Below are 25,857 nucleotides of genomic sequence, written 5' to 3'. Positions count from 1 at the left end.
TATCTAGGTTGGTCATAAGTTTCCTTCCAAGGAGTAAACATCTTTTACTTTCATGGCTGCAGTCACCATCTGCAGTGATTTTGGAGCCCCCCAAAATAAAGTCTGACACTGTTTCTACTGTTTCCCCATCTATTTGCCATCAAGTGATGGGACTGGATGCCATGATCTTTGTTTTCTGAATGTTGAGCTTTAAGCCAAGTTTTTCACTCTCCTCTTTCACTTTCATCAAGAGGCTCTTTAGTTCTTCTTCACTTTCTGCCATAAGGGTGGTGTCACCTGCATATCTGAGGTTATTGATATTTCTCCCGGCAATCTTGATTCCAGCTTATGCTTCATCCAGCCCAGCATTTCTCATGATGTACTCTGCATATAAGTTAAGTAAGCAGGGTGACAATATACAGCCTTGACGTACTCCTTTTCCTATTTGGAACCAGTCTATTGTTCCATGTCCAATTCTAACTGTTGCTTCCTGACCTGCATATAGGTTTCTCAAGAGGCAGGTCAGGTGGTCTGGTATTCCCATCTCTTTCAGAATTTTCCACAGTTGATTGTGATCCACACAGTCAAAGGCTTTGGCATAGTCAATAAAGGAGAAATACATGTTTTTCTGGAACTCTCTTGCTTTTTCGATGATCCAGCGGATGTTGGCAATTTGATCTCTGGTTTCTCTGCCTTTTCTAAAACCAGCTTGACCATCTGGAAGTTCATGGTTCACATATTGCTGAAGTCTGGCTTGGAGAATTTTGAGCATTACTTTGCTAGTGTGTGAGATGAGTTCAATTGTGCAGTAGTTTGAGCATTCTTTGGCATTGCCTTTCTTTGAGCTTGGAATGAAAACTGACCTTTTCCAGTCCTGTGGCCACTGCTGTTTTCCAAATTTGCTGGCATGTTGAGTGCAGCACTTTCACAGGATCATCTTTTACGATTTGAAATAGGTCAACTGGAATTCCATCACTTCCTTCAATTAAAATAAATAAATTAATTTTAAAAAGGTTGGATAGTTACATGGTATTCTATGATCTTTAATTCAACTTTCAAATAATTTCTTGATTCCTTTCTGCATAAAACATATGCTATCACTACCTTTTGTGGTTATTTTCTATTTCTGCTACTTATTTAAATTTGACACCATTTGATTGTGTTTTAAAAACATTACACCAAGGAATAGCATGGAGCCTAATAGCCAGAAGCAAAATAGTAACACTAGTAACGATTTTTATGTGACACCAATAACTTGGATAGAAAAATAGAGAAAGGACGAGTGGTAGAGACAGGGGAGGCAGTGAGCCACCTTGAAAGTGGCTGCAATTGTCCAAAGATGAGGAGATCTCACATCCGGACTGCGGAACTGGAGTTGAAATACTTCCAAGATGTGGCGTCGTTTATAGGCTGACTGGGGGCTCTAATTCTCCTTCTTTCATTGTTTGTATGGGAAATTATATTTTAAGACATACAGGAAGGAAGGAACGTGTCTGTCCTGGAGGGAGCTCTCACAGTTGGGTCAGCATTTAGGGTAGAGATTTAGGGAATACCTCTTACCTGCCAAGCTCCAGGGAGAGGATGCACCTCTTCACTTCTTATGCAGCATTTGTGTGCTAAGGCATTTGTAAATTTTTTTTCCATCATTTGGTAAGACCTGCATTTCCTTTGCTCTTCCCCTGCACAGCTATAGCTTGGGAGTCCACTGGAGAGGCCACCTGCCTCTCTGTTCCTCATCAGCATTGGAGTGGGGATGGCAGGAAGAGGAATGGCCCTGAGCTTGTGGGTCCAGACTGAGACGAAGGACAGTAAGGGATCAGCACCAGGCCTGGAGCCAAAGTGACCCTCTTAAAAAATTTCCGGGCCTCATATAATAGTGGCCACTTTCTCAGCAAAGCCTTAGAGCAGTGTTTTTCAAAGTGTGGCCTAGTTGTTCTGCCTTTATCAGAACAACTAGGAAAGGCATGCTAAAGCTGTAATTTCCAGGCCTTATCTCAAACCTTCAGCATCAGACTTTCTGGGGGTGGATTTTTTCAAGCTCACTTGGATAGTTCTTACCTGAAAGTTTGAGAACCATTGTCTAAAATTTGCTCACCTTAACAGATTGTGATTAGTACAGGGAGGAGAGTAGCACTGTTGCTGTCAGAATTCCATTTGAGCAATTAGGCCATCGTGTTCTATACTGTGTGAACCTTCCTTTTTCTGATTATTGGCAAAAAGCAAGAGTTACATATAATGAGAGTGGCTCCATGCTTGCGGTGGCTTGGAGAGTGGAATCACCGCTGCTGTTTAGATAGGTGTTCCCACGGACTTTCTTGCTTGTTTTGGCTGTGACTGTGTTTGGTGCTGCTGAGCAGGGCTGTGCATAGAACTGCAGCCCGTCGCTCTACATTTCTCACTCAAGAGAGATTTGTTGGAAAGGTACAGGCCAGCAAAGAAACCAAATAATGGTGAGGCCATATTCAGGGAGAGTGGGCCAGAGAGCGAGGGAAGGAAAGGACTGAGGTGGCAGGTTTGGGCAAGAAGGAAAAAGGACAAAAGGAAAGAGACGGCGAGAGCATGACATCACAGAATCTGCATTTTAAGAGAGGAAATTTATATGAAAAAGGCATTCTCACTCTTGCCTGGAGAATTCCATGGAGCTGGGCAGGCTACAGCCCATGGGATTGCAGAGTCAGACATGACTGTGCAACTAACTTTCACTTTTTTTTTTCATTCTCAATAAAAGAAATATTGATATTTTATGCTTTAAAAAAACATAGTAGTTTATCTAATATCTCTATCCTCTTCTCTCTCTACTCTTTATCACATGAAGCCCTGAACATGAAAATCTAGTTCTGTTTTATTAAAACAGATTTTCTCAATCCTGGTTTATTCACCATTGTTATACTAGAAATTCCACATAAATTTATTTTATTTTTGCTTTGCCTATTTTTTTTTTTTAATATCTATTTAGCTGTGCTGGGTCTTAGTTGCTGCACATGGGATCTTTGATCTTTGTTGAGGCATGCAGGATCTTTTTTAGTTTCAGTATATGGGATCTAGTTCCCTAACCAGAATTGAATCCTGGCCCCCTGCATCAGGAGCTCAGAGTCTTTGCCATTGGACCACCAGGGAAGTCCTCCATATGGCTTTCTCAGTCACATGTCTATGTGTGGATAAGTGGTCAAACTACTGAAACAAAAAAGGTGGAATTAGAAATAAGATTCACAAGAGTAGAAATAGGGATGACATTAAATGGCCAGTGAAAATGGATCTTGGTTGTATAAACAGTTGTGTGTATTTTGGATTAAATGATTAGATTCCCATTTTCCCATTTAAATTAAGAAAGAAAAAAAAAAGACTACCCATGAATCTCTTCATATTAGGCTTTTGTGGGTTTCATACCATCTCATCTCATTAATGCTCTGAACAGTCTGCAGAGAAGCAGGAAGTGAATTCTTGTCCAAATTGGAGAGATGGAGAACCTAACAGCTAGAGAGCTTACGTGACCTGCTGGACATTTTATGATCAGCGCGTGGCCAAGGAGGACTCAAATCCATTTCTTCTGGCTCTGAGTTCAATGATCTTTCCAATGTGCTGCCTTCTCTTTTAATATTCTAAGGGAAGATAGATGTTAAGACTGCTTCTTGATCACTGATTAAATTATTACTAAATAGGTACTGGAACATCCATCATGAGTTGATCCGTTTATTAGGATCAGACTGAGGAATTGAGATCTAAATTGTGCAATCCAGATTTAGGAAATTCAAACAAAGAGGTGAAGGTGGAAATGAGCCAAAAATTGGGTTGCCCTTTCATTTCATTGTTTTCTATCTGTGTTTCAGGTCAGCTGGTGGCCTGTGCCCTTTCTTCTCCATCTCTTTGGCTTTGTGGAGAGCTTTCCTTTCTAAAGGCCCTTAGAAACATAGGCAAAACTGGCCATGCTCGTGTTCAGATACCTTTTTCTCAGGTTGTAAAAGCAGGTGAAACACCACCTCCTTCACTTGCAGTCAGTGGGGAATTACAGGGAATTAGAACACTTAAAGACATTTCTCAGGATTTGTTTTTAGAGACAGTAAAGAGAAGAATGTCCTGGTTTCAGTGAGTAGGACCAGATACAAAGGGCTTGGGATCTAGCAATTAAATCAGTTGACTCCACTTGCCCTAACTTCATCATAGAATTCTTGATGGAGGAAGGAAGGGAGGGGTACAAGCTCCTATACTGCTTGCTCCTACAAGTCCACTGCCCTCATGCTGTGTGCCCCGGCAGCGTGGGGCACATCTGTTGCAGCAGCAATACTGACTAATAGCAAACTAAGCCTTAAGTTCGTGCCACATACTCTGAACACCCTCGTAAGACATTTTCAACTTATAGTCAAAGCAACCACAAGTACATGACAGTGTTTACCCCACTCCATGTTTGTGTATGGCAGATTCATTTATTTATAGGTAACCTAAGAGTCTGTGGGGTCAATATGCACTGTCTAGCAAGAAAGTTTAAATAAAGAAGCCTGAAGCAGCGTGTTGTCAAATCTACCAAGAAGCTGGTTGCAGAAGACCGTTTTGGAGTGTGGTCTTGTCTTTGGCAGCGTCCTTCAGGTGGGCTTGGCTCTTTCCACTCCACTCTGATTCGCTTGTGTGGCAGCCCTGTGTAAACTCTTGAAAACCAAGTGGCAACCCTGTGTCCTCCCTCTGGCTCCTTTGTACACGCACGCGTGCGTACGTGCCTATGCACATGCGTGCGTGAGTCTGACAGTGTTATGTGGGTGGAGATTGTCAGTCTCCCATATCTGGGTAAGGCCTCAACACCTAGTAACAAGGCTAGTTTCCACAGGGCATACTTAATGACTCTTAATATCTCCAGTGTCAGGAAGATTGTCTCTGAACTAGTGCTGGGTGTTCATTGCATAAAGGATCATAATGAAACATACCTGCAGGAAGACTTCAAAGGAGTTGAATCTTGGAAATTCCTAAGAGGAAAAGTTCTTGAATGGTTTCCTAATTATGAAACTTTGTTCAGACTTATTTTAAATTTCACTGTGTGAAATAAATGTGTGTGGTGATTACATAAGACAGAATGTAAAACTGAATGTTGCGGAGCTGTAGTCGTCTGTGCTTCTGAATGTTTTCTGTCTTAGGCAGGAGAGCTGAGGAAGGAGGGCATGGTTACTCACTTGTGCCTGAGGCACGCAGGTAGTTAGGCAGAGTGGGACAGTGGGCGAGTTTTGGCAGTTGGCTGTTCTGAGCACATGCACCTGGAAATAGCCTAGTTGCATTATCCTCAGGAGTTATATATGTGTATGACAGTAGCCTAATGGCTGGCTGAAATGAGCCTTAAAGAGTAATTTCTGAAGACCTTCTTTATTCTCTGATAGTCATGGCCTATGCTATTATGTATGTTCAAGTTAGTCAATACTGTATTTTATCACTTCCAATGGAAAGAAGAGACTCTTACCTAGAGTTACCCAGAAAAAAAAAAAATATATATATATATATACAAACAATGAGAATAGAAATGAATATCGTTAAAGAACAAGTTCTGTATATTTAATCCATTTTTCCTGACCTGGTCAGAAGTCTATAATGCTAATTGTTAGAGTGAAATTAATGCATTGATGTTGAAAGAGAAATCAATTAGCAGGCACATTTTTCTCAGCAGAAATATGCTGGTTTCTTACAGGTAAGGTATTATCTCTCTTCATATGACCTGGCAGGCCCTACGTCAGACATGGACCGATTTTGATAAATCCCCAATCAAAGGTTAAATTTTTGTTTTAGGCAAATGGTGATTTGGTTTTAAAAAGATTTTGGAAAGTTTTATTTATGTCATTTTTAGTTGGGGCTGGATGCAGGGATGCCTTTTTTCCTGGACTGGGCTGGGTTGGTTTGTCTCCATGGGGAGTTGGTGGGGGCCCTTAGAAGCTGGTGGAAGCCTGGGAAGGATCGGGTAAAAGGATTTACCCATGTGGTACCTCCCCATTGCCATACCCAACCACCTTATCTTGTGAGGAAATTAAAATCCATTGAGGTGTTCCCTTATTAAAGTATCATAGTAGTGACTGAACTAGGGTAGGAACTCAGGATCCAGCCACAGTTAGCCTGGTTCACCCCTGCATCAGTTTTGAACACTTCCCTTAGGCATCCCAGTGAACACTGAAGAAGGCCTCTCTTATTCCCAAGGGCCTCTGCAGGTTGCTGCCTTTCTTTGAGTTTCTGGATCTCTGCCAGCATCAGCAGCAGGCCTGGGACTGAGGAGGAAGCAAGAAATAAGAGGAGAAAAGAGGGAGGGGGAAGACACACATAGAAGAGTGTCCCTGTTTCTAAAATAATAGGATGGACTTTCTCTAGTGACTGAAAAGGGTGTCTGATGGCCAAATCCAAGACAAGAGCCAGAAATGCTTTAAGCAGTTGATAGCATCATTTGACTATGCATCCAGCCTTTCAGTGTAGTGCCTTTCAAAAACAACAGAAATTTGGATGAAAAACTTTTATTTCATTTCTATTTGTTTGCATACAGAGTCATGAACTTAGGGGTACCTAATAATTTTTTTTTGCATTATTTGTACGTGTTGCTATATCCATGACTAAACCATGTGACATGATCTATAAATAAAGGTGTCTATTTTTGGCCACTCGAAAAATAGTTGTTAGATGATGGGCATTTAGCACAAAAATTTTATAAGTGTCAGGGCTTTTTTGCTTTCAGCTTCAGTGGATATCCCTATGATTAGTGACTTACTTCAGCTGAGACCCTTAGAGAACACGTAAATATTGATAAAAATGGTTTGAGTTTCCATATACTTAAAAACTAACATAATTCCTCTCCAGCCACATAAAATAGGTATGTGATAAATATTTTCTTTGTTGAAAGAATGAATGAATGAGGTGATGCTAGGGAACTAAAAGTGGCTGGCTAAATTAACAGAGATTGGACTGCTTAAAAAAATTTTTGGCAACATTAGCCTAATGTTATTTGGTAGACACAGTAAGGTACAGTATGCATTGCTAACCTCATTAAGTTCCAAATAAAACTCTATCCTTTACACCATTTCTACAAGAGGTTTTATTAGATTTCCTTAACTGGTGTCATATTTTTTTGGCCAGGGCATTTTTAACCAGCTTCACATAAATAAAGTTCTATTTTGTCACCATGTCATAGTAAAATAAACTGCTTGTACTATGCATCCCTGCCAAAGCCAGAGCAGACGGGGCAGGGATATAAATGTGTCAGTATTCGGGGAGAGAAAACACATAAATGCACATGGCGACTCTCTTAACTCCGAGGCTCAGCATGATACTAATTCATTTGGGTGACATTTAGAAAGCTACTCCCAACATAAATAATATGTATATGGTGGGGGGTATCTCTGACAGACACACAGTTGAAAAAAAATGGCCTGAAAGAATGCACATCGGATTTTACAGGTGCTCAGAACATTAATGTACAGTGATGGATGATCTTTTTGCTGAAGGTTGACATAATGTTGAATGGAATGTTTTGTTTATATCTGGTACCGAGTTTATTGACTAGTACCAAAGGGTAGGACCAGGCTGGGATTTGAACAGTTCCCCCCACCTTTTTTTTTGTGGAAACTGTTTTCTATGTCCCACCCCCTCACAGGCAATAGTTCTTAAGTTGTTTCACAGATATCATTCCACAAGATGAATTACTCTCTTTTTAAAAAATATCTTAAGCCTAAGTATTCATTACCAAAGGTGAAATTTTTGCTGAGTAAATATGAAAAATTAGGCAGAGAAGATTTTTAACACATTTATCATACATCTTTAATCTGTTTGTCATCTCTAATGTGTCCACAGTTAAAATTCCTATGATAAATAGTGAGTTGCTACTGAGAGTGCCTGTAGATAAAATCACGAGACCAACAAGTCAACCAGGCCATTTGAATGACAGCATAGACTTGTCCCCATGGTGCCCTTTCCCATATGGATGAAAACAGAATTAGAATAAAAAATAGGAAAAACTTTTAGTATCTATCCAAGTGATAATTTCCTTTCACCACCAAGTAGGAAATTATCACTATACAAAAGTAATCCCTTTGGGAAAATTTTCCAAGTACTTAGCATAAATTATTTCTTTCATGATGTCAGCCATTATACTAGTTATTATAACCTCTTGAGCAATGCTGTACATTCTTTTTTTTTGTGACGGTTGCACCTTTCAAGTTAATTTTACCACGACCATCTTTAGTCACTTTTAGTTTGTTGGCTCATTTGTTCATTCTTTCATTTATTCACTTTATTCAGTAAATATTTCTGGTCATAACCAGAAAAGTCATAACTTTTCTTCCAAGGAGCCATGCCTATCCTGTGCCAGGTTTTTAGGAGGAGGCAAAAATGCATCAGACAAGGGACTTCCAGTGGTTTAAAAAGCAGTAGAGTAAATACAACAGGTGTGAAAATGCTCCAAATATAAGGCAGGATGTGATACACGTCCTTAGATTGTTGCTGGCAGCACTTGGAGGTGAAGATGCAGGAATGACCATTAGTTCTTTCTGGAGAGCTCTGGAAAAACTTCCTAGAAATGGCAGTATTTGAGGTGGACTTTAAATGTTGCCTAGAATTTGCACCCCCCGAGAACAGGAAAGCCGCAACAGACACAAGGAAAATGAAGAAAGGTGCAGAGGAAAGGAAGGAAAGGAAAAGTGAAGAAACCAAAGAATGATGGGAACAGAAGATGGGACCAGATCACCAAGGACCTTGAGAGGCCAACTAAAGGGTTCAGGCCTTATTCCTTAGTCAGTGGGGAGGAATTCGAAGTCTTTAGCAGAAACAAACTTGATTAGCACTGTGCTTAGAAAAGCACTCTCCAGAATGGTGGTGGCTATGTTTTAGTCACTAAGTCTTGACCTACTCTTTCCGATGCCATGGACTGTAGCCCACCAGGCTCCTTTGTCCATGGGATTTCCCAGGCAAGAATACTGGATTGGGTTGCCATTTCTTTCCCCAGGGGATCTTCCTGACCGAGGGATCGAACCCACGTCTCCTGCATCTAATACATTGGCAGGCAGCTTCTTTATTGCTGAGCCTCCAGAATGGGGTGGAAGATAAAGAGAAGAAAAGTGAGGACACTAGTTTGATGAATGGGAAAGAATTTTTGTGAAAGAACATGGAGAGAAAGAGGGGGGCAGTGGAGTGGAAATATGAGGCAGAGGTCACATCAGAGGGTCAGAGACATGTTTAGGGGACTGATGCATCAAGATCAACTTTCAGATTTCACCTGAGGACTAGGAAAGTTAGTAAAGATGGGGGCAGGTTTAGAAGCGGTAAAATGCCAAGTTCATTTCTGGACACCAGTATGATAATCTGGATCTACAGAATCATAGTAAACATATCTTTGAATCCCCAATTTCTAACAAAATGTGGATGCTGAATGAAGTTGAAATGTTATTTGACACACAGATTATCTCATGTGAAGATGTCCAGTAGACAGTTGGAAAATCAGGCAAGTCATAATTTATTTTCTCTCTTCACAGTGCCTGGTTGTAGGATACAGTTAAATATCTAGTAGGTTTTATTTCTTAAGCAGGAGAGTGGCTAAAATACATAAACAGTAAATAAACATTTTTGAATGTTTCTTTCTTATTGTGTCAATTTCAAAAGTGATATGTATACCCTTTTCCCAGTTAATACAAATCACAATATTTGAAATATGTGGTGTTATGATGAGAAAAATTTTATGCCAAAAAACTTGGTGCCAATAGAGAGGTGTCCTCTACTCAGGCAGTAAAGGACACTTCTAGCCGTTTGCTTGCAAAACAAATAAAGAAAATTATTCAAAAGTGTTCACCTCTGTTTGTTTTGCCATCTATTGAATATTATATTTAGCAGGCATGGATTTATATTTTTCAGTTTGGAGCTAACCACTTATAAACTTTTATATCCTATTTTGTTCCGTCTTGATTTTTCCTTGGTGTTCCATATCCCTAACTTTATATATACTTTAAGATTTCCAACTTGATTTTGTACACCGTTTATGCTGTTTTCATGTTACAAAATAGAAATATTAATGCAATCTTTGTTATTTAGCCCAGCTTTCCATTTACACAAAGTAGCCCAAAAGTATCCCACTGTATTTATATTAAATTCAAGAGCTGATGATTAAGAAACCTCTTAAAAGTTCAAGCACATTGCTGATTAGCAATAGCTTACATGTAGTATGTCATGTTATCATTAACCAAATATTTTCTGACATTCAACCCCTGATAACCAAAAGCAGTGTTTAGACATGGACCATAATGCAGGCAATTGATACTTCAAAAGTAAATAAGTAGAAGTGGAGATAGAATAGCAAAATGATAAAAATCAAATTCCAAAACACTGCTGAAGGGTTCAGTGAAGACTGGGTGGCCACAGCTTGATGATAGATGAGTAACCAGATCTAAATGTTCTGTAAATACCCAGCCATTTGAGAGAAGTCTTCTTGAATATCCCATTCTTCATACCTGAAACATGACAACTTGTAGACTAAGCCCAAACTCTAGAAGGTGTAGTCTTTTTTCCCAAGACCCAAGTCCTGTATACTGGATAAAAATGGGGTTTGTTTGTATCATGCTTTGGGCATTTGTCTTTTTAGGATTTATTGTTATGATGTTAAGGCATCGCTGTTTTTGTTTTGTTTTTACGCTTTATTGTGTAAAACACAGAAAAAGCGTAGACTTCCCAAGAATTGTCTGTATGAACTCTAAATATCTGGAAATTGGTGAGACTTTATGAGATCTAGACTTTGTTGGTTTATGAGTTGCTTTTAATCCTGATGTCACTTGTTACTGGGTCTTCCCTTGTGGCTCAGTTGGTAAAGAATCTGCCTGCAATGGAGGAGACCTGGGTTCGATCCCTGGGTTGAGAAGATCCCCTGGAGAAGGAAATGGCAACCCACTCCAGTGTTCTTGGAGAACACTGGAGAATCCCATGGACAGAGGAGCTTGACAGGCTACAGTCCTTGGGGTTGCAAGTGTCAGACACGACTTAGTGACTAAACCACCACATAAAAATTTCACTATTTATTTAGGGAACAGTGGTATGTGACATATAGTAGTAAAACTGAGAAAATAATTCCACCTGTTAAGAAATTTATCCACAGAGATAATAATAGTCATGGACACATATAAATATAGGCATCTTTAAAAACATAAAATAATAGACACCCTCCCCCCCCCCAGAATTGATATATTGTTTCCTGCTTCAATAGCTGTACTGCCAGGAACTGAAAAGAAGAACATAATTGTTCATTCTACTGTGATTCTTTTTTTTTTGGTTCAAGTTAACCCTGCATTCATTGTACCTGAAGCAAGACTATCTGAAGCATGAGCAAAACAAACCTTTGCAGGATTCCTCTGCTTAAGGTGTATGTAATCAGTGAATCATTCTGTGGGGTTCCAGAATACAAATTCTTAACTGGTGAAATCTCTGGAAAACCCCAAAGATTGTAATCAAATCTCTGAATTGATTCAGTGTATTTGAGTGAAACTGTGCTGTACATCCACAATGGCAGATCAAGATTGCTCTCTTAGTGATGTAGGAAATACCAGGATCTCTCAGCCATTTATTTCCCTAGTAGGGAAAAACAGGCTAACCCATGAAATTGAGAAAGTGTCTTTGGTTTGCCTCACTTTCGCCCATTCATTTGTTTATTCCTTTACTGGTTTGTTCTCTTTTTCATTCACTCAATCATTTGTTCATTTATAAAAAGACATCCAGATTCTGTTCTCTTAGGCATTGAAGTCAGATGATGAATAAAATGATTCTTCACCTTGTCTAGTGGGACACACAGAAATGAACAACTATATATTACAATGCAACAACTATTACCATATACTATGGTATGATTACTTCTTCTAATATAATAGAACTAATATGAGCACATTCTTAAGGGAAATGGAGAAAGAAAATACCCTGGTAGAGTAGAAATAAGGAAAGGCTTTACAGTATAAATCAGCGATTCCCAAATAATTTTTTCCTAAAAGCATGCCAATCCATAATGGAGTCTTTATTGGTTTGTGTGAAATAAGAAAAGTAAAGAATACATCTTCATAATTAATTTTAATCAGTTTAAGGAACTGTCACTTTTAAGATTCTGCCCTTTCTACTTTTGTGCTATTAAAATGTCCTTTCTGTTTTGTGAAATAATGGTAAGAGTTGGTGATGGTAATCTAAAATTTTTTCTTACTTGGTAAAGCGAAAACTTGGCAACTCAGTTATTCCTTAAATTTTTTTTTTTTAAGTTACTGGTTTGTGAAGTCTGGTCATTTAAGAACCATGTGGACAATATTCGAGGTTAGCTTTTGCTTACGTTTACCTATTGTCCAAATCCTGACAATAGTTAGAAGGTAGTAAATCCAGAAATATTATATTTCTAGTGGCAAGAGAATCTGAAAAGATAATTAGTTTCAAAGAGTGTAAAGTATCCTCATGGGCAGTTCAAAAGACACAGAGTCATAATTAAATAAGCTTTGTCCAGTGTTCCTTTTCTTGTCATTTTGTGAACTCATGGTTGTCAACTGTACTTTACCACAAAATTGACCCTGGTTCCATGTCAGAGACAGACAATTCTGTAGCATGGACCAATGTCTGTTTCAGTGAGATACAGTCTTATAATAACTGGATATGTTTGTGCTTCCACTATAATTATAACCACTCCAGATTTATCTGCTTCACTGATAAAGAACCGCTGAATTGGATGAGATTTCCTAACACCTACCACTTATCTGAAAAGCTGAGTTTTCCTCACTGTGATCTGCACCCGTGGCAGAACTCTGGAGACGCAACCAAATGGTTATGAGTCTTACATCCACAGCCTTGGTTCGTGCAGATAGTAAATGCCCAAACAGAAGGGCCAGGCCCCATAGCCCTACTTCTCTGAGTCCTGGCCATGTCCAGTACAGAACACTGGACAGAACAGGGGTTAAGAGCAGTTAATGTGTCCAGAATGGAATAATTTTACTTGGTCTGCATTGATACCAAATTGCCAATTCTTATGCAATCACAAGGCAGAGTATTTTAAAACAATGTGAGTATGTACAATAATATACAAAAATATATTAGCCCTTTATTATACAAGCACACACATAATTAGCTTGCACAAATCTCATACTCATTCCTCCCAAGTGATTAGCCTTGTCTTTATGCCTAGACAGAAAGTATATAAGCATACAGTTAGCATTGTTTTGCTTTTTCTTGCTATTTAAATAAAAACCAGCTCAATTGGATAGTTTTGCAATGGCCAAAAGTTAAGTAGAGCTAGCCTATTTTCTTAGAGAATCATGAGTTGGCTAAAATTTAGCACTGCAAAATATAAAAGGAATGGAGTCCTAAAGATAGCTCTTACAGTTAATTTTTTCAAGAAATCATTTTTTATTCAGTAATGGCATTTGGGAATATTTTAGAGATCAAATAAACTTTTCCTTTCATTTTGAGTTTGAGGGAGCAGGCTCAGAGAGGATAAGTGACTTTTTCAAGAAGGATAGTCAGATCTAAGCTAATACCAATTGACTTGTTTGAATTTTACTATTAGGTTGGTGTAAGTACAATTGCAGTTTTTGCATCTTGAAATTTGCTGTTTAATATTGGAATACATTCTTAATAAATGTGGTTATGTTATACATCATATTTTAATATGCATTTCTTGTTTTATTGTTTTTTTGCTAATGACTTACTACTTACTGTTTATCATATTTATTTTGGACTATGGAAATGATGTTAGACAAAAAGCAAATTCAAACAATTTTCTTATCCGAGTTCAAAATGGGTTGTAAAGCAGTGGAGACAGCTCACAACATCAACAACACATTTGGCCCAGGAACTGCTAACAAATATACAGTGCAGCAGCGGTTCAAGAAGTTTTGCAAAGAAGAGAGCCTTGAAGATGAGGAGCAGAGTGGCTGGCCATCAGAAGCTGATAATGACCAATTTGAGAGCCATCATCGTAGCTGATCCTCTTACGACTACACGAGAAGAACTCACCGTCAACCACTCTATGGTTGTTCAGCATTTGAAGCAAACTGAAAAGGTGAAAAAGCTCGATAAGTGGGTGCCTCATGAGCTGACCACAAATCAAAAGACTCGTCACTTTGAATTGTCATCTTCTCTTATTCTGTGCAGCAACAACAAACCATTTCTTGATCGGATTGTATCATGAACAAGAAAGTAGATTTTATATGACAACCAGTGATGACCAACTCAGTGGTTGGACCAAGAAGAAGCTCCAAAACACTTCCCAAAGCCAAACTTGCACCAAAAAAAGGGCATGGTCACTCTTTGGTGGTGTCTGATCCACTACAGCTTTCTGAATCCTGGCAAAACCATTACCTCTGAGAAGTATGATCAGCAAATCGATGAGATGCACCAAAAACTGCGATGGCTGCAGCTAGCATTGGTCAACAGAAAGGGCCCAGTTCTTCCCCAGGACAACGTCAGACTGCGTGTTGCACAACCAACACTGCAAAAGTTGAACCAACTGGGCTACAAAGTCTTGCCTCATCTGTCATATTCACCTGAGCTTTCGCCAACCGTCCACCACTTCTTCAAGCATCTCGACAACTTTTTGCACGGAAAGTCCTTCCACAACCAGCAGTATGTGGAAAATGCTTTCACAACCAGAAGGAAAAACGTTCCAAGAGTTCGTTGAATCCTAAAGCATGGGTTTTTATGCTACAGGAATAAAGCAACTTATTTCTTGTTGGCAAAAATGTGTTGATTTTAATGGTTCCTATTTTGATTAATAAAGATGGTTTTAGTCTATTTATAATAACTTAAGATTCACAGTTTGATACTGGAATTACTTTTGGACCAACCTAACACCCTGCTTATTTAACTTATATGCAGAGTACATCATGAGAAATGCTGGACTGGAAGAAACATAAGCTGGAATCAAGATTGCCGGAAGAAATATCAATAACCTCAGATATGCAGATGACACCACCCTTATGGCAGAAAGTGAACAGGAACTGAAAATCCTCTAGATGAAAGTGAAAGAGGAGAGTGAAAAAGTTGGTTTAAAGCTCAACATTCAGAAAACGAAGATCATGGCATCCAGTCCCATCACTTCATGGGAAATAGATGGGGAAACAGTGTCAGACTTTATTTTTTTGGGCTCCAAAATCACTGCAGATGATTATTGCAGCCATGAAATTAAAAGACACTCCTTGGAAGAAAAGTTATGACCAACCTAGACAGTATATTCAAAAGCAGAGACATTACTTTGCTGACTAAGGTCCGTCTAGTCAAGGCTATGGTTTTTCCTGTGGTCAAGTATGGATGTGAGAGTTGGACTGTGAAGAAGGCTGAGTGCCGAAGAATTGATGCTTTTGAACTGTGGTGTTGGAGAAGACTCTTGAGAGTCCCTTGAACTGCAAGGAGATCCAACCAATTCAGTCTGAAGGAGATCTGCCCTGGGATTTCTTTGGAGGTAATGATGCTAAAGCTGAAGCTCCAGTACTTTGGCCACCTCATGCGAAGAGTTGACTCATTGGAAAAGACTCTGATGCTGGGGAGGGATTGGGGGCAGGAGGAGAAGGGGACGACCGAGGATGAGATGGCTAGATGGCATCACTGACTCGATGGACGTGAATCTGAGTGAACTCTGCAAGTTGGTGATAGACAGGGAGGCCTGGCGTGCTGCGATTCATGGGGTTGCAAAGAGTCGGACACGACTGAGTGACTGAACTGAACTGAACTGAATACATTTACTGTTGCAGTCCATGGATTGCAAACAGTCAGACACGACTTAGCAACTGAACAACAGTACATTTTAATTGTTTGTTTATATTTTTGAAAAACAATTCTTTGCAAAAAAATCTACTTCCTGCACAAATATTTAGACAAAATAATTAACTCTGTCTGATGGATAGGTCTGTAGATAAAGGAAAGTCCTATTTCTTTTATTTGCTCCAGTCTGATAACTAGAGGAATTGACAAGGTCTGTGCATTGGTTAGTAAGGAGCTTGGCATTTGAGATGCAGACAGTTGCAAGGATTCAGAGCAGTGCAGTGGAAAAAGTGGTGGAAATAGTGTAACTAATCAGTAGTCCCCAAATTTCCCAAGTTATATATTTTTTAATGTTATCACTATTTTAAGTTACTGTGTTGTTTTACACCATGTTTTGGAACACCATTATTGATTCCTCAAAAACAGGCTATTTGTCTTGGTAACTACTAGGAGTTTCTTTGCTTTGTTTCTTTGTTTTGTGATGACAAGAGAGAAGTCAAATTATTTCTCTCTTTGTGTAATTTTAAAGAAAGACATAGTTCATAGTGTGTGACTTGGTTACCAAAACTTTGCCCCTGAAACAGAGAAGGCTGCATTTGTAGGGTTGGGTAGATGTGGTTGGCTTCAGATTGCCTCCTTTTTTTATTTTGTAGAGTCGAGGCAGAGTATATCAACAATGTGATTTCAGCACCCATGGTGGAGGAAATCTTGGTGTTAGGATATGGAGCCTGGTGTTTGGTCTCTTGGAGAGCTGTTGAAGGGTGGGGTGGGGAGCATGGATTGTATATTCCTGGCTGCCTGGTTGAAATAGCCTTCCGTACTCCAAGACAAGGGTGCAGGGACTTAGGTTTGATTCTTGGGATTCCAGGTTTTTCCAGAAAATGAGAGGGAATAAGAGGTCCAGTTAGCCCATTTCTTCAAGTAAGAATTTATAAAACAAATCATTTGATTATCCCTTGAAATGAGAATGTAAGTTCGAGGTTGGGCTGTGGAGTAAGTTTTTGCTGATGCCAAGTCAAGTAATTGACTAGTCTAACACCAGAAAGATCCTCAGTGTTTCCCACACTGCCCTTAACTAGAATACAGACTTCCAGTGGCCAGGGACTATGCCTATTTATTCACCATGTGTACTTTCTAAAACATGGTAGGAGCTATGATTAGTCTGCTAAGGTGGCAGTAATAAAATAACCACAGACTGGGTGACTTGAACAAGAGAAATTTATTTCCTACAGTTCTAGAGACCAGAAGTTCATCAACAAGGTGCAGCTGAGTGGGTTTCTGGTGGGACATCACTTCCCAGCTTGTAGACAGCTGTGCCCTGGCTGTGTCCTCACATGGCCTTTGGAAAGAGAAAGGGATCTCTGGTATCTCTTCTCCTTTTTATAAGGACATTAATCCCATCAGATGAGGAGCCCTCTTTATGAATTCATTTAACCTTAAAGAATCTTCCTGCAATGCAGGAGATGCGGGTTCAGTCCCCGGGTCGGGAAGATCCTCTGGAGAAGGAAATGGTAACCCACTCCTGTATTCTTGCCTGGGAAATCCCATGGTCAGAGGAGCCTGGTGGTCTATAGTCCACAGGGTCATAAAAGAGTCAGACACGACTGAGTGACTGAACAACAGCAACAACTTCTTAATGTCCTTGTCTCCAAATATGATTGCATTGGGGATTAGGCTTCAATATATGAATTTGGAGGGGGATGTAATTCAATCCATAACAAGGTAATAAAAGTTTATTGGATAAATGAATTGATAAAATAAACGGTAGTTATTCAGCAATAATACAAAGTTAAGGGTGATAAGTGATTTTGTAAAGTATCTTGCAGCAAATTCCATGGTCCAGGATTTTCTCAAATGCATTCTTGGGATGCTAGTCTCCCAAGATGCTCTCTGAGAATAGGATTTAAATGGTTTAAACACATTTGGAGAACTCTGTATACTATATCCCTCTCTTGGAGAGTCAGATTATACTTTAGCATAGTAAAACCTCTGCTATGTCAGAAAAGAAAACTGTTAACTGTATTTAGCCCAGACTTTCCTTCTACATATTGGATATAGAACCTTCCCTCCAATTTTTTTTTTAAACTAGTGCTATTTATTGCCCATTTTGAAAATGCCTCAAACACTGCTTAAGGGTAATATCTGTAGGCTCAGAATTGGAAGGGGAGGGGAAAATGGAGATTTCTAGTCTATCCTGTTTTCCATTTACCATTTCAACTCAACTTCAGACTCTCAGGACATTGGAATCTAGAAATAGATATTAGTGTATAAACTTAAACTTTATATCATGGTAATAAAAATACAAATTGTTTTATTAAGATAAAAAAATTATCTCCTAAATATGGGAGTGACTGTGGAAAAGAGAAGGCCCTTTGTGTGGGTGTGTGGCCTAGAGGGATGGTAGAGGGGGGCGAGGGTACGTGTGTGCATGTTCAGTCACTTCAGTCATGTCTGACTCCTTGCAGCCCCATGGACTGTAGCCCGCCAGCCTCCTCTGTCCATGGAATTCTCCAGACAAGGATACTGGAGTGGGTTGCCATGCCCTCCTCCAGGGGATCTTCCTGACCCAGGGATCGAACCTGTGTCTCTTATGTTTCCTGTGTCTCCTGCATTGGCAGGTAGATTTTTTACCTCTGAGTCATCTGGGAATCCCCTGGCATAACTTTTATTGTGCTTTAAAGACAAGTTTAAAGCATATTTTTAATTGGTTTGGCTTACAAACTTCTAATTAATTTATGTTAGTTTATGACATGAATTAAAAATCTTCAGTGAAATGCATACTAATAATGATACGTAAAAGGCATGTCTTGGCGTAAGTATAATTTAAAGTTCTTATATCATAGCTCAAACAATGAGAAAAGGGTTTCGAACCTGTGTGAAAGCACTTTTGATTGAGAGACAAGTCGTTATCTCTCCTTCATGATACTCTCATGAAGAGAATACTGGCCTATGAAAGAATCTAGAGTTAGATTTGGACTTAACCAGAACCCATCCCTCTATCTAAGCCTTGGTTTTCTTGTTTGTAAAATATGGGCATTTGAACTAGGTGATTTGTAATTTCTCAGCCAATATTCACATTTTGTAACTTTATCCTGTAGATAGTTGTTGCAAACCACATATGTAAGTTCAAATTTTTGAGTAGCCACATTCTAAAAAGAAATTTATTTGTTTACTTTTATTCTGGCCGCACTGGGTCTGTTTTGCCCTGCAACGTGTGGGATCTTAGCTCTCCAACCAGAGACCGAACCTCTGTCCCCTGCACTGGAAGGTGAATCTGTAACCGCTGGACCAGCAGGGAAGTCCTGAGTAGCCACATTTTTAAAAAGTTGAAAGAAACTTATGAGATTGGTTATATTATTTAATATAATTAATTCAAAACATTAACCTATCAACATGGAATCCATTAAAAACATTACTGAGATTTTACATTGTGTTTTTAATACTGAATCTTTGAAACCTATGTATATTCTACACTCACAGCACGTCTCAGCTCAGACTAGCTGTATCTCACACGCTCAGTTGCTGCTTAGGCCTAGTGGCTCTCATATTTGGCTGCACAGCTGTAGACCCAGAGCATTAGAAAGACAAACTTTTCATCATTATTTGGTACCAGAGAGTAAATTTTCTGCTTCTCAATGTTTGTTGTTTTATTATATACTTCTAGGTGTCTAGTTACTACCATTATCTTCAAGGAGGTTTTCATTAAATTATTGCTTACTAGGTTTTTCTCCTGCCTCTTTTCTGTTTTTCACTATGGAACAGTTTTCTTTAAGTGCAGACTTGTCATTTATGCTAGCCTCTGTGTTGGGTTTGTAGCTCACTGCTGCTGAGGATGAAAAGCTTTACTGAATCCATTCATATTCTAATTTAGCGTCAGAACTCTTGCTTCTGTAAATATCTTAGGAAAGTATATAAATCTATATGTCTATAGCTAACTTAAAAAAATTATTGTTTTCTGACTTGCATTATTATACTAACTAATTAGGGTGGCAATTTTAACAAACTGGAGCCTATGACTTAGGTATTATACACACCTACATATGTCATACATAAGGCAGTGCTTATAACTGTGTATATAGTTGAACGTATGTATGATGTAGTTTTAAAGTCATAATTGCACACTTAGGAACGGCATTTCTAAATTGATGTGTCCAAACTTCCATCAGAGTTAAAGCTCCTTCTTATTAATACTATATATTTTTCTGTGCTCTTATAGAATATTCATACTTTAGAGTAATGATGGTCCCTTCTTAGAGGAGAAATAAATATCTAGTTACTAATCCAGCATTCCCTGAGAAGCATTTGCTATTTATTTCCACATAGACATCATTTAAAATGGAGTAATGCCTAAAATGTGTTTTGGATGCAGTACTTCTAAGTCCTAAAAATAGTCCCTTCTAAAAGGAAAAATGAATCTCAGGTTACTAACCCAATAAAACCTGAGATGCTTTTGCTATGTATGTTCACATATATATCGCTTAAAATAAAGTACACCCTAAAATGTGTTTTGAGTGTCACATTTGACAGGGAAAATGTATGCAGGTGACCAGGACTCTGGCTTTAGTGGCACAAAAGTAAATCAGACCTGAAATACCATCAGATGTGTGTGTCTGTATATGAGAGAGGCCTTTCTGGAACAGTCTGTGTCATGCATTTCAGAGCAGACATGGTAAATCATCATAAGCTGAGGACCACCACTGTGTTTATGGAGCAAAAACCCAGCTTTTCTTTGCTGGATAATAAATGATCGCAGGGCTGGAAAGGAGTCATGTGCTTCAGACTGACCAAAGACAAACTATCTTTGAGTCTAGTCTTCTTAATTCACCTGTACACATCTCACATTATTACTCAGGTGCTAAGCAGAAGTGCTTTTTGTCTTCAAGGCTGAAAGACCCTTTAGTTTAAATTATGAACCTTCTCTGGTTTACTTTGAGAAAGTAAAATAAATGCTATAGTGGTTGCTAGTTGTAAAAAGTTGTTAAAATACACAAGTTCTGCCCCATTTCCAATGAAATGCTGTGACTTAAGAATGCCTGTTTATTGTTACTTGGTGTGCAGCTGAGCTATGCAGATAGATGTAATTGGATTCTCTTTCTCGTTCCTTTATGCATTTCATTATCACTTATGGGCTGTTTGAAAAGCCAGAGTTGAAACAGCCTAAAGATTAGAGAGCTAAATAACTTTTAGAAACTTTTGCTGAGCATGTGGGGTGGAGTGAGGAGGGTTGGAGGATATAGAATTAAGAAACTTCTCACTATTAACAGATTTTTTACAAAAGAGAAATAGTTTCCAGAATGGGTTTGCTCCAAGACAGTCTGGAGAAAAGTTGTAATGTTATGCCAAATAAACACATATAAAATACTAAAACATAGTCTGAGCATAGGTTGGTTTGTGTTAATAGCTCATTTCCATTATCTGTCAAGTTAGATTTCATGCTTGGGCCATGACACACTGACAGCCTCGAGGTATTAGTAAAATTATAGGGGTGGCCATCTTTCATAGGACTGCTAGGCCGGGCAGTTGTTGAGCAAAACCAACTGTTACTTGGATTTTAATTAATTGGACTTCTGAGAATTGTGACAATACATTTGAAGTCATGATTTATGGAAGAAAAATTTCACTTACTCGGTATTTAGAAGGTCTTTTTCTTAATGTTGATTGTATCAGACAGGCAGATGCGTGTATAATTTAAGGAGGCACATGTTAATGTTATAGAAAGATTTTAAAATGTACACACTTAGATTTTGTTAGAATTACCATTGCTGTTATTTACCTATGACCCTATATATTTTGGAGAAGGCAATGGCAGCCCATTCCAGTACTCTTGCCTGGAGAATCCCATGGATGGAGGAGCCTGGTGGGCTGCGGTCCATGGGGTCGCTGAGGGTCGGACACAACTGAATGACTTCCCTTCCCTATATATTTATTGGCATTAATAACTGATAAAATATGAGTTTATTTATGGTATACATAGTTAAATTCAATGAATTACATTTAAAGTAACCACACATGCTTCTTTCTTTTGCTTTGTTAAGGGCTGATGGCTAGTAAAGGGCTTCCCTGGTGGCTTGGACAGTAAAAAAATCTGCCTGCAATGCAGGATACCCGGGTTCAATCCCTGGGTCTGGAAGATCCCCTGGAGGAGGGAATGGCTACCAAATACAGTATTCTTGCCTAGAGAATTCCATGGACAGAGGATCCTGGTGGGTTACAGTCCATGGGGTTGCAAAGAGTCGGACATGACTAAGTGACTAATACTTATTTGATGGCTTTAGTAAATACAGAATTTAGAAGGGAGAGGACTTAATTCTTGAATGCACTATAGTTTGAGAGTTGCCAAAGATTTTAACACTGTACTTTAATAATAAACTTTTACTATATTAATACAATGTGAAACACAGGAGTAAATTGGCATTTGCAAATGTGTTTCATTGTGTTATTCATAATTATTTATAATAAATAAATATATATTTATAATAATAACATCATTCTCTTTATTTCTTGTTCTGAATCTAGTATTGTTTATTCCCAACATTCTTGAGGTATTCGATCATTTGTCTGATGCCTTTATCTTGTACTCACAGAAGTTTGAGTATCATCACTCTCAGTGCACATACATCACAGGAGTAGAGAGTGTATGGCTAGCTTGCTTACATACATATGTTCAAACTCTCCGAGTTTGAATGGTGAAACTTTTTTTGCCAGCTTTTAAAATTTAGTTATGTTCTTCACTATGATAAAATACATAACATAAAATTTTTCATCTCAGCCATGTTTACATGTACAGTTAAGTAACATTAAGTATTAATATATTCACATTGTTTTGCAATAATCACTACCATTCATCTCTAAAATTCTTCTTGTCTTATAAAACTGAAACTCTGTGTGCGTTAAATAATTATTCATCATCCATTCCCCTCCTCCCAGCTCTGGGCAACCATCATTCTACTTTCTGTCTCTAGGAATTGAACTACTCTAGGTAGCTCATGAGAAGGCAATGGCAACCCACTCCAGTACTCTTGCCTGGAAAATCCCATGGACGGAGGAGCCTGATAGGCTGCAGTGCATGGGGTCGCTAGGAGTCAGACATGACTGAGCGAGTTCACTTTCACTCTTCACTTTCATACATTGGAGAAGGACATGGCAACCCACTCCAGTGTTCTTGCCTTGAGAATCCCAGGGACGGAGGAGCCTGGTGGGCTGCCATCTATGGGGTTGCACAGAGTCAGACACGACTGAAGCGACTTAGCAGCACCAGCAGCAGCAGGTAGCTCATAAGTGTAATCATGCATCATTTGTCCTTTTGTGCCTGGCTTGTTTCATTTAGTGCAGTGTCCTCAAAATTTATCCATGTTGTAGCATGTGTCAGAATTCCCTTCCTTTTTAAGGCTGCTGCTGCTGCTGCTAAGTCACTTCAGTTGCGTCCCACTCTGTGCGACCCCATAGACGGCAGCCCACCAGGCTCCTCTGTCCCTGGGATTTTCCAGGCAAGAATACTGGAGTGTGTTGCCATTTCCTTCTCCAATGCCTGCATGCATGCTAAGTCACTTCAGTCGTGTCTGACTCTGTGCGACCCTATGAACAGCAGCCCACCAGGCTCCTCTATCCACAGGATTCTCCAGACAAGAATATTGGAGTGGGTTGCCATTTCCTTCTCCATTTTAAGGCTGAATAAGATTCCGTTGTATGTATATACTACATTTTGTTCATCCATTCATCTGTTGATGAACAGTTGGGTTGTTTCCACCTTTCGGCTACTGTGAACACGGGTATAGAAATATTTCTTCTACTCCATGCTTTCAGTTCTTTGGGGCCTGTGCCCAGAAGCGGATTCACTGGGTCATATGGTTGAAGTTTATTTTGAATAGGCTATAAATGAGATATTATCACTTGAGTACATGGCACCAATTCACATTTCTACTTCCTTTTGTAGCAATATTCTTAACTTCAAAATTTCACTTTCTTCTTTAAATAAAGATAACTGTCCTCATTACCCAGTAGTTTTGAGATGATTATGGGAACATTTTAGAGGCAGAATGAATAACCACCTCCTCTTACACTCACATGTAGTCCCTAAAAACTAAAAATAGCAATCTGGATCAGAAGGGAGATGTTTTATTATTTGGTTTGATTTTGGTTGTCCTAAGAAGGTTGGCTGGGAAGGGCACTCCTGGAGAAAGGAATCTGGAGAAACAAACATGATTTGGCATGTTCATGACAAAGCATGAGATATTTCAGTTTGAAAATTAGAATTGGTTCACATAGCAAAAATGAACAACGATGGGATAATCAGCTGCAGCCAATGAACCTCATTTTAGGGCACTCAATTTTGGTTCTCTGTTTTGGCTTCTGAAGTAATGTTCATTATACCTGAAAATGATAGGAGATGGAATGGGGTGGGAGAAAGAGAGAAAGATGGAATTTATCATTGTTGTTGAGGCCACTGGTCAACTCAGTGAGCTTAGAAATATGTTACCAATATACAGTGGTTTTCTTGTGGATTAACTAGGATGGTCATAGTCATTTGTCCATTCCTGTGTCTGGGCAGGCTGCTGGGAGCCCCACCCTTCTGATGTTGGAACAGATGGCTTTCTCCTCAGGCTGTCTGTCTGAGAGAGAAAGAAAATCCTGTCACCATCTGCCATGTAGCTTCATACAAAGAGTGCTCTTCTCCACCATAATGGTTTCCCAAGTCCTAACCATATCTCACATCTCAGCCACCTCCTTCAGGAAGTCTTCCTTGATACCATCTTCCCCAAATCCCCTCCTTGAACTGGACATAGGTCCCTTCCTCTGAATTTCTATGACAGACTATCTGCGCCCACTGTGGCTATTGTTTTTTTCCTACTACTTGTCCCCATATCCTTCCCTCGCATTCATGGCAGGCTCTTGATCTTTTCATCCTTGTCCTTGTCGCACAGCTGGGCCAAGATCCCAAATGTGGACAGGCTTCAGGACACGATCCTTGTAACTGATCTCTGGGGACAGAAACCTTTACCTCTGGTCACTCCTTGGCAAAGTTACCTGAAAAGTGCAGAGATGGCCACAAGACCATGGTTCTGTGATGTGACTGGAGCAGGGTTAGGAAAGAGGTTGAATTTAGAATTTCAAAGGGATTTGGGGTGTCCTTCACAGGAAACTTTCCCTTGCCAGTGAACTTGACCATCCATGTGTCCGTTTGGGGTCTGTCTGTCCATTCCCCTGTTGGTGCTGTGCCCTTGGCTATCCCAGAGAGAAGGAGGACTCTACTGTAGCTCCACCAATAAACTTGGTGTCTGCCTGCAAAAAATTTCCAATGAATTTCTTATTTTTCTCATAAATTTAGTAGTGATCATATCAAACTTCATATAAAAAGTCAATGACTATTTATTTTCTCAGTCAATTAATCACATTTGTTGCGAAGAGGTTTCCTAGTCAGCCAAAGGACACTTGCTCACTGGAAGGCCAAGTCGTATGGTCCAGGACATGAGTCCGGCTCTATGTTTTGAGAAACCACCCTGACCTGCTGTGGCAGAGCTCTGAGGTTAGTACTGTATCCGTCATACGGAGCCAGGGGAGTAATGCTGCTCTGAATGTGGATTGTTCGGCAGTTCCCTGCAGTTTCAGGAGAACCAGAGTCACAAGGGGTCACTGATCTTGTTCTCTCTAGTATTGCAGCAGGGCAGAGAACGCCAGGGCAGTACCAACCCTCCAATAGAGTGATACACAGAATAGTCCATCCGTATGCTCTGAAATAAACTTCTAGATGTCTAAGACATAAGACAAACCAATTATGTTAGCCAAAGTATCAGTTTTTAAAGTTGAGCATCAGTACTGTAATATAGGATAAGCCTTAGCACCTCATTAGGTGCAAGGTGTCATCAGGTTAATACAACAGGATGAAAATGGGTTGCTCTCCATGATTAAAAATGAGGGGAAAAGGTTATTAATAAGAAAGATTGTATATGTAAATCTCTCTCATCGTGTATTAGTTAAAAATTAAACTAGCTTCCTAAACAGTATAAAACAAGGGCTTCCCTTGTGGCTCAGCTGGTAAAGAATCCACCTGCAATGTAAGAGACCTGGGTTTGATCCCTGGGTTGGGAAGATCCCCTGAAGATGGGAAAGGCCACCCACTCCAGTATTCTGGCCTGGAGAATTCCATGGACTGTATAATCCATGGGCTTGTGAAGA

The 25,857-nt window shown here is 39.4% G+C and overlaps 1 protein-coding gene and 1 pseudogene across 1 annotated transcript in view; both read left to right on the top strand.

The window, feature by feature from the left end:
• Nucleotides 1–25,857, top strand: part of SLC25A21 (solute carrier family 25 member 21) — a 528,456-nt gene that overhangs the window by 213,138 nt on the left and 289,461 nt on the right. The window lies entirely within an intron of this gene.
• Nucleotides 13,666–14,699, top strand: LOC108638516 (annotated as a pseudogene).

Source organism: Capra hircus, chromosome 21, assembly GCF_001704415.2.
Source record: "Capra hircus breed San Clemente chromosome 21, ASM170441v1, whole genome shotgun sequence".
Taxonomy (NCBI): Eukaryota; Metazoa; Chordata; class Mammalia; order Artiodactyla; family Bovidae; genus Capra; species Capra hircus.
The sequence above is the reverse complement of the archived record's forward strand: the minus strand, read 5'-3'. Positions and strand labels throughout refer to the sequence as shown.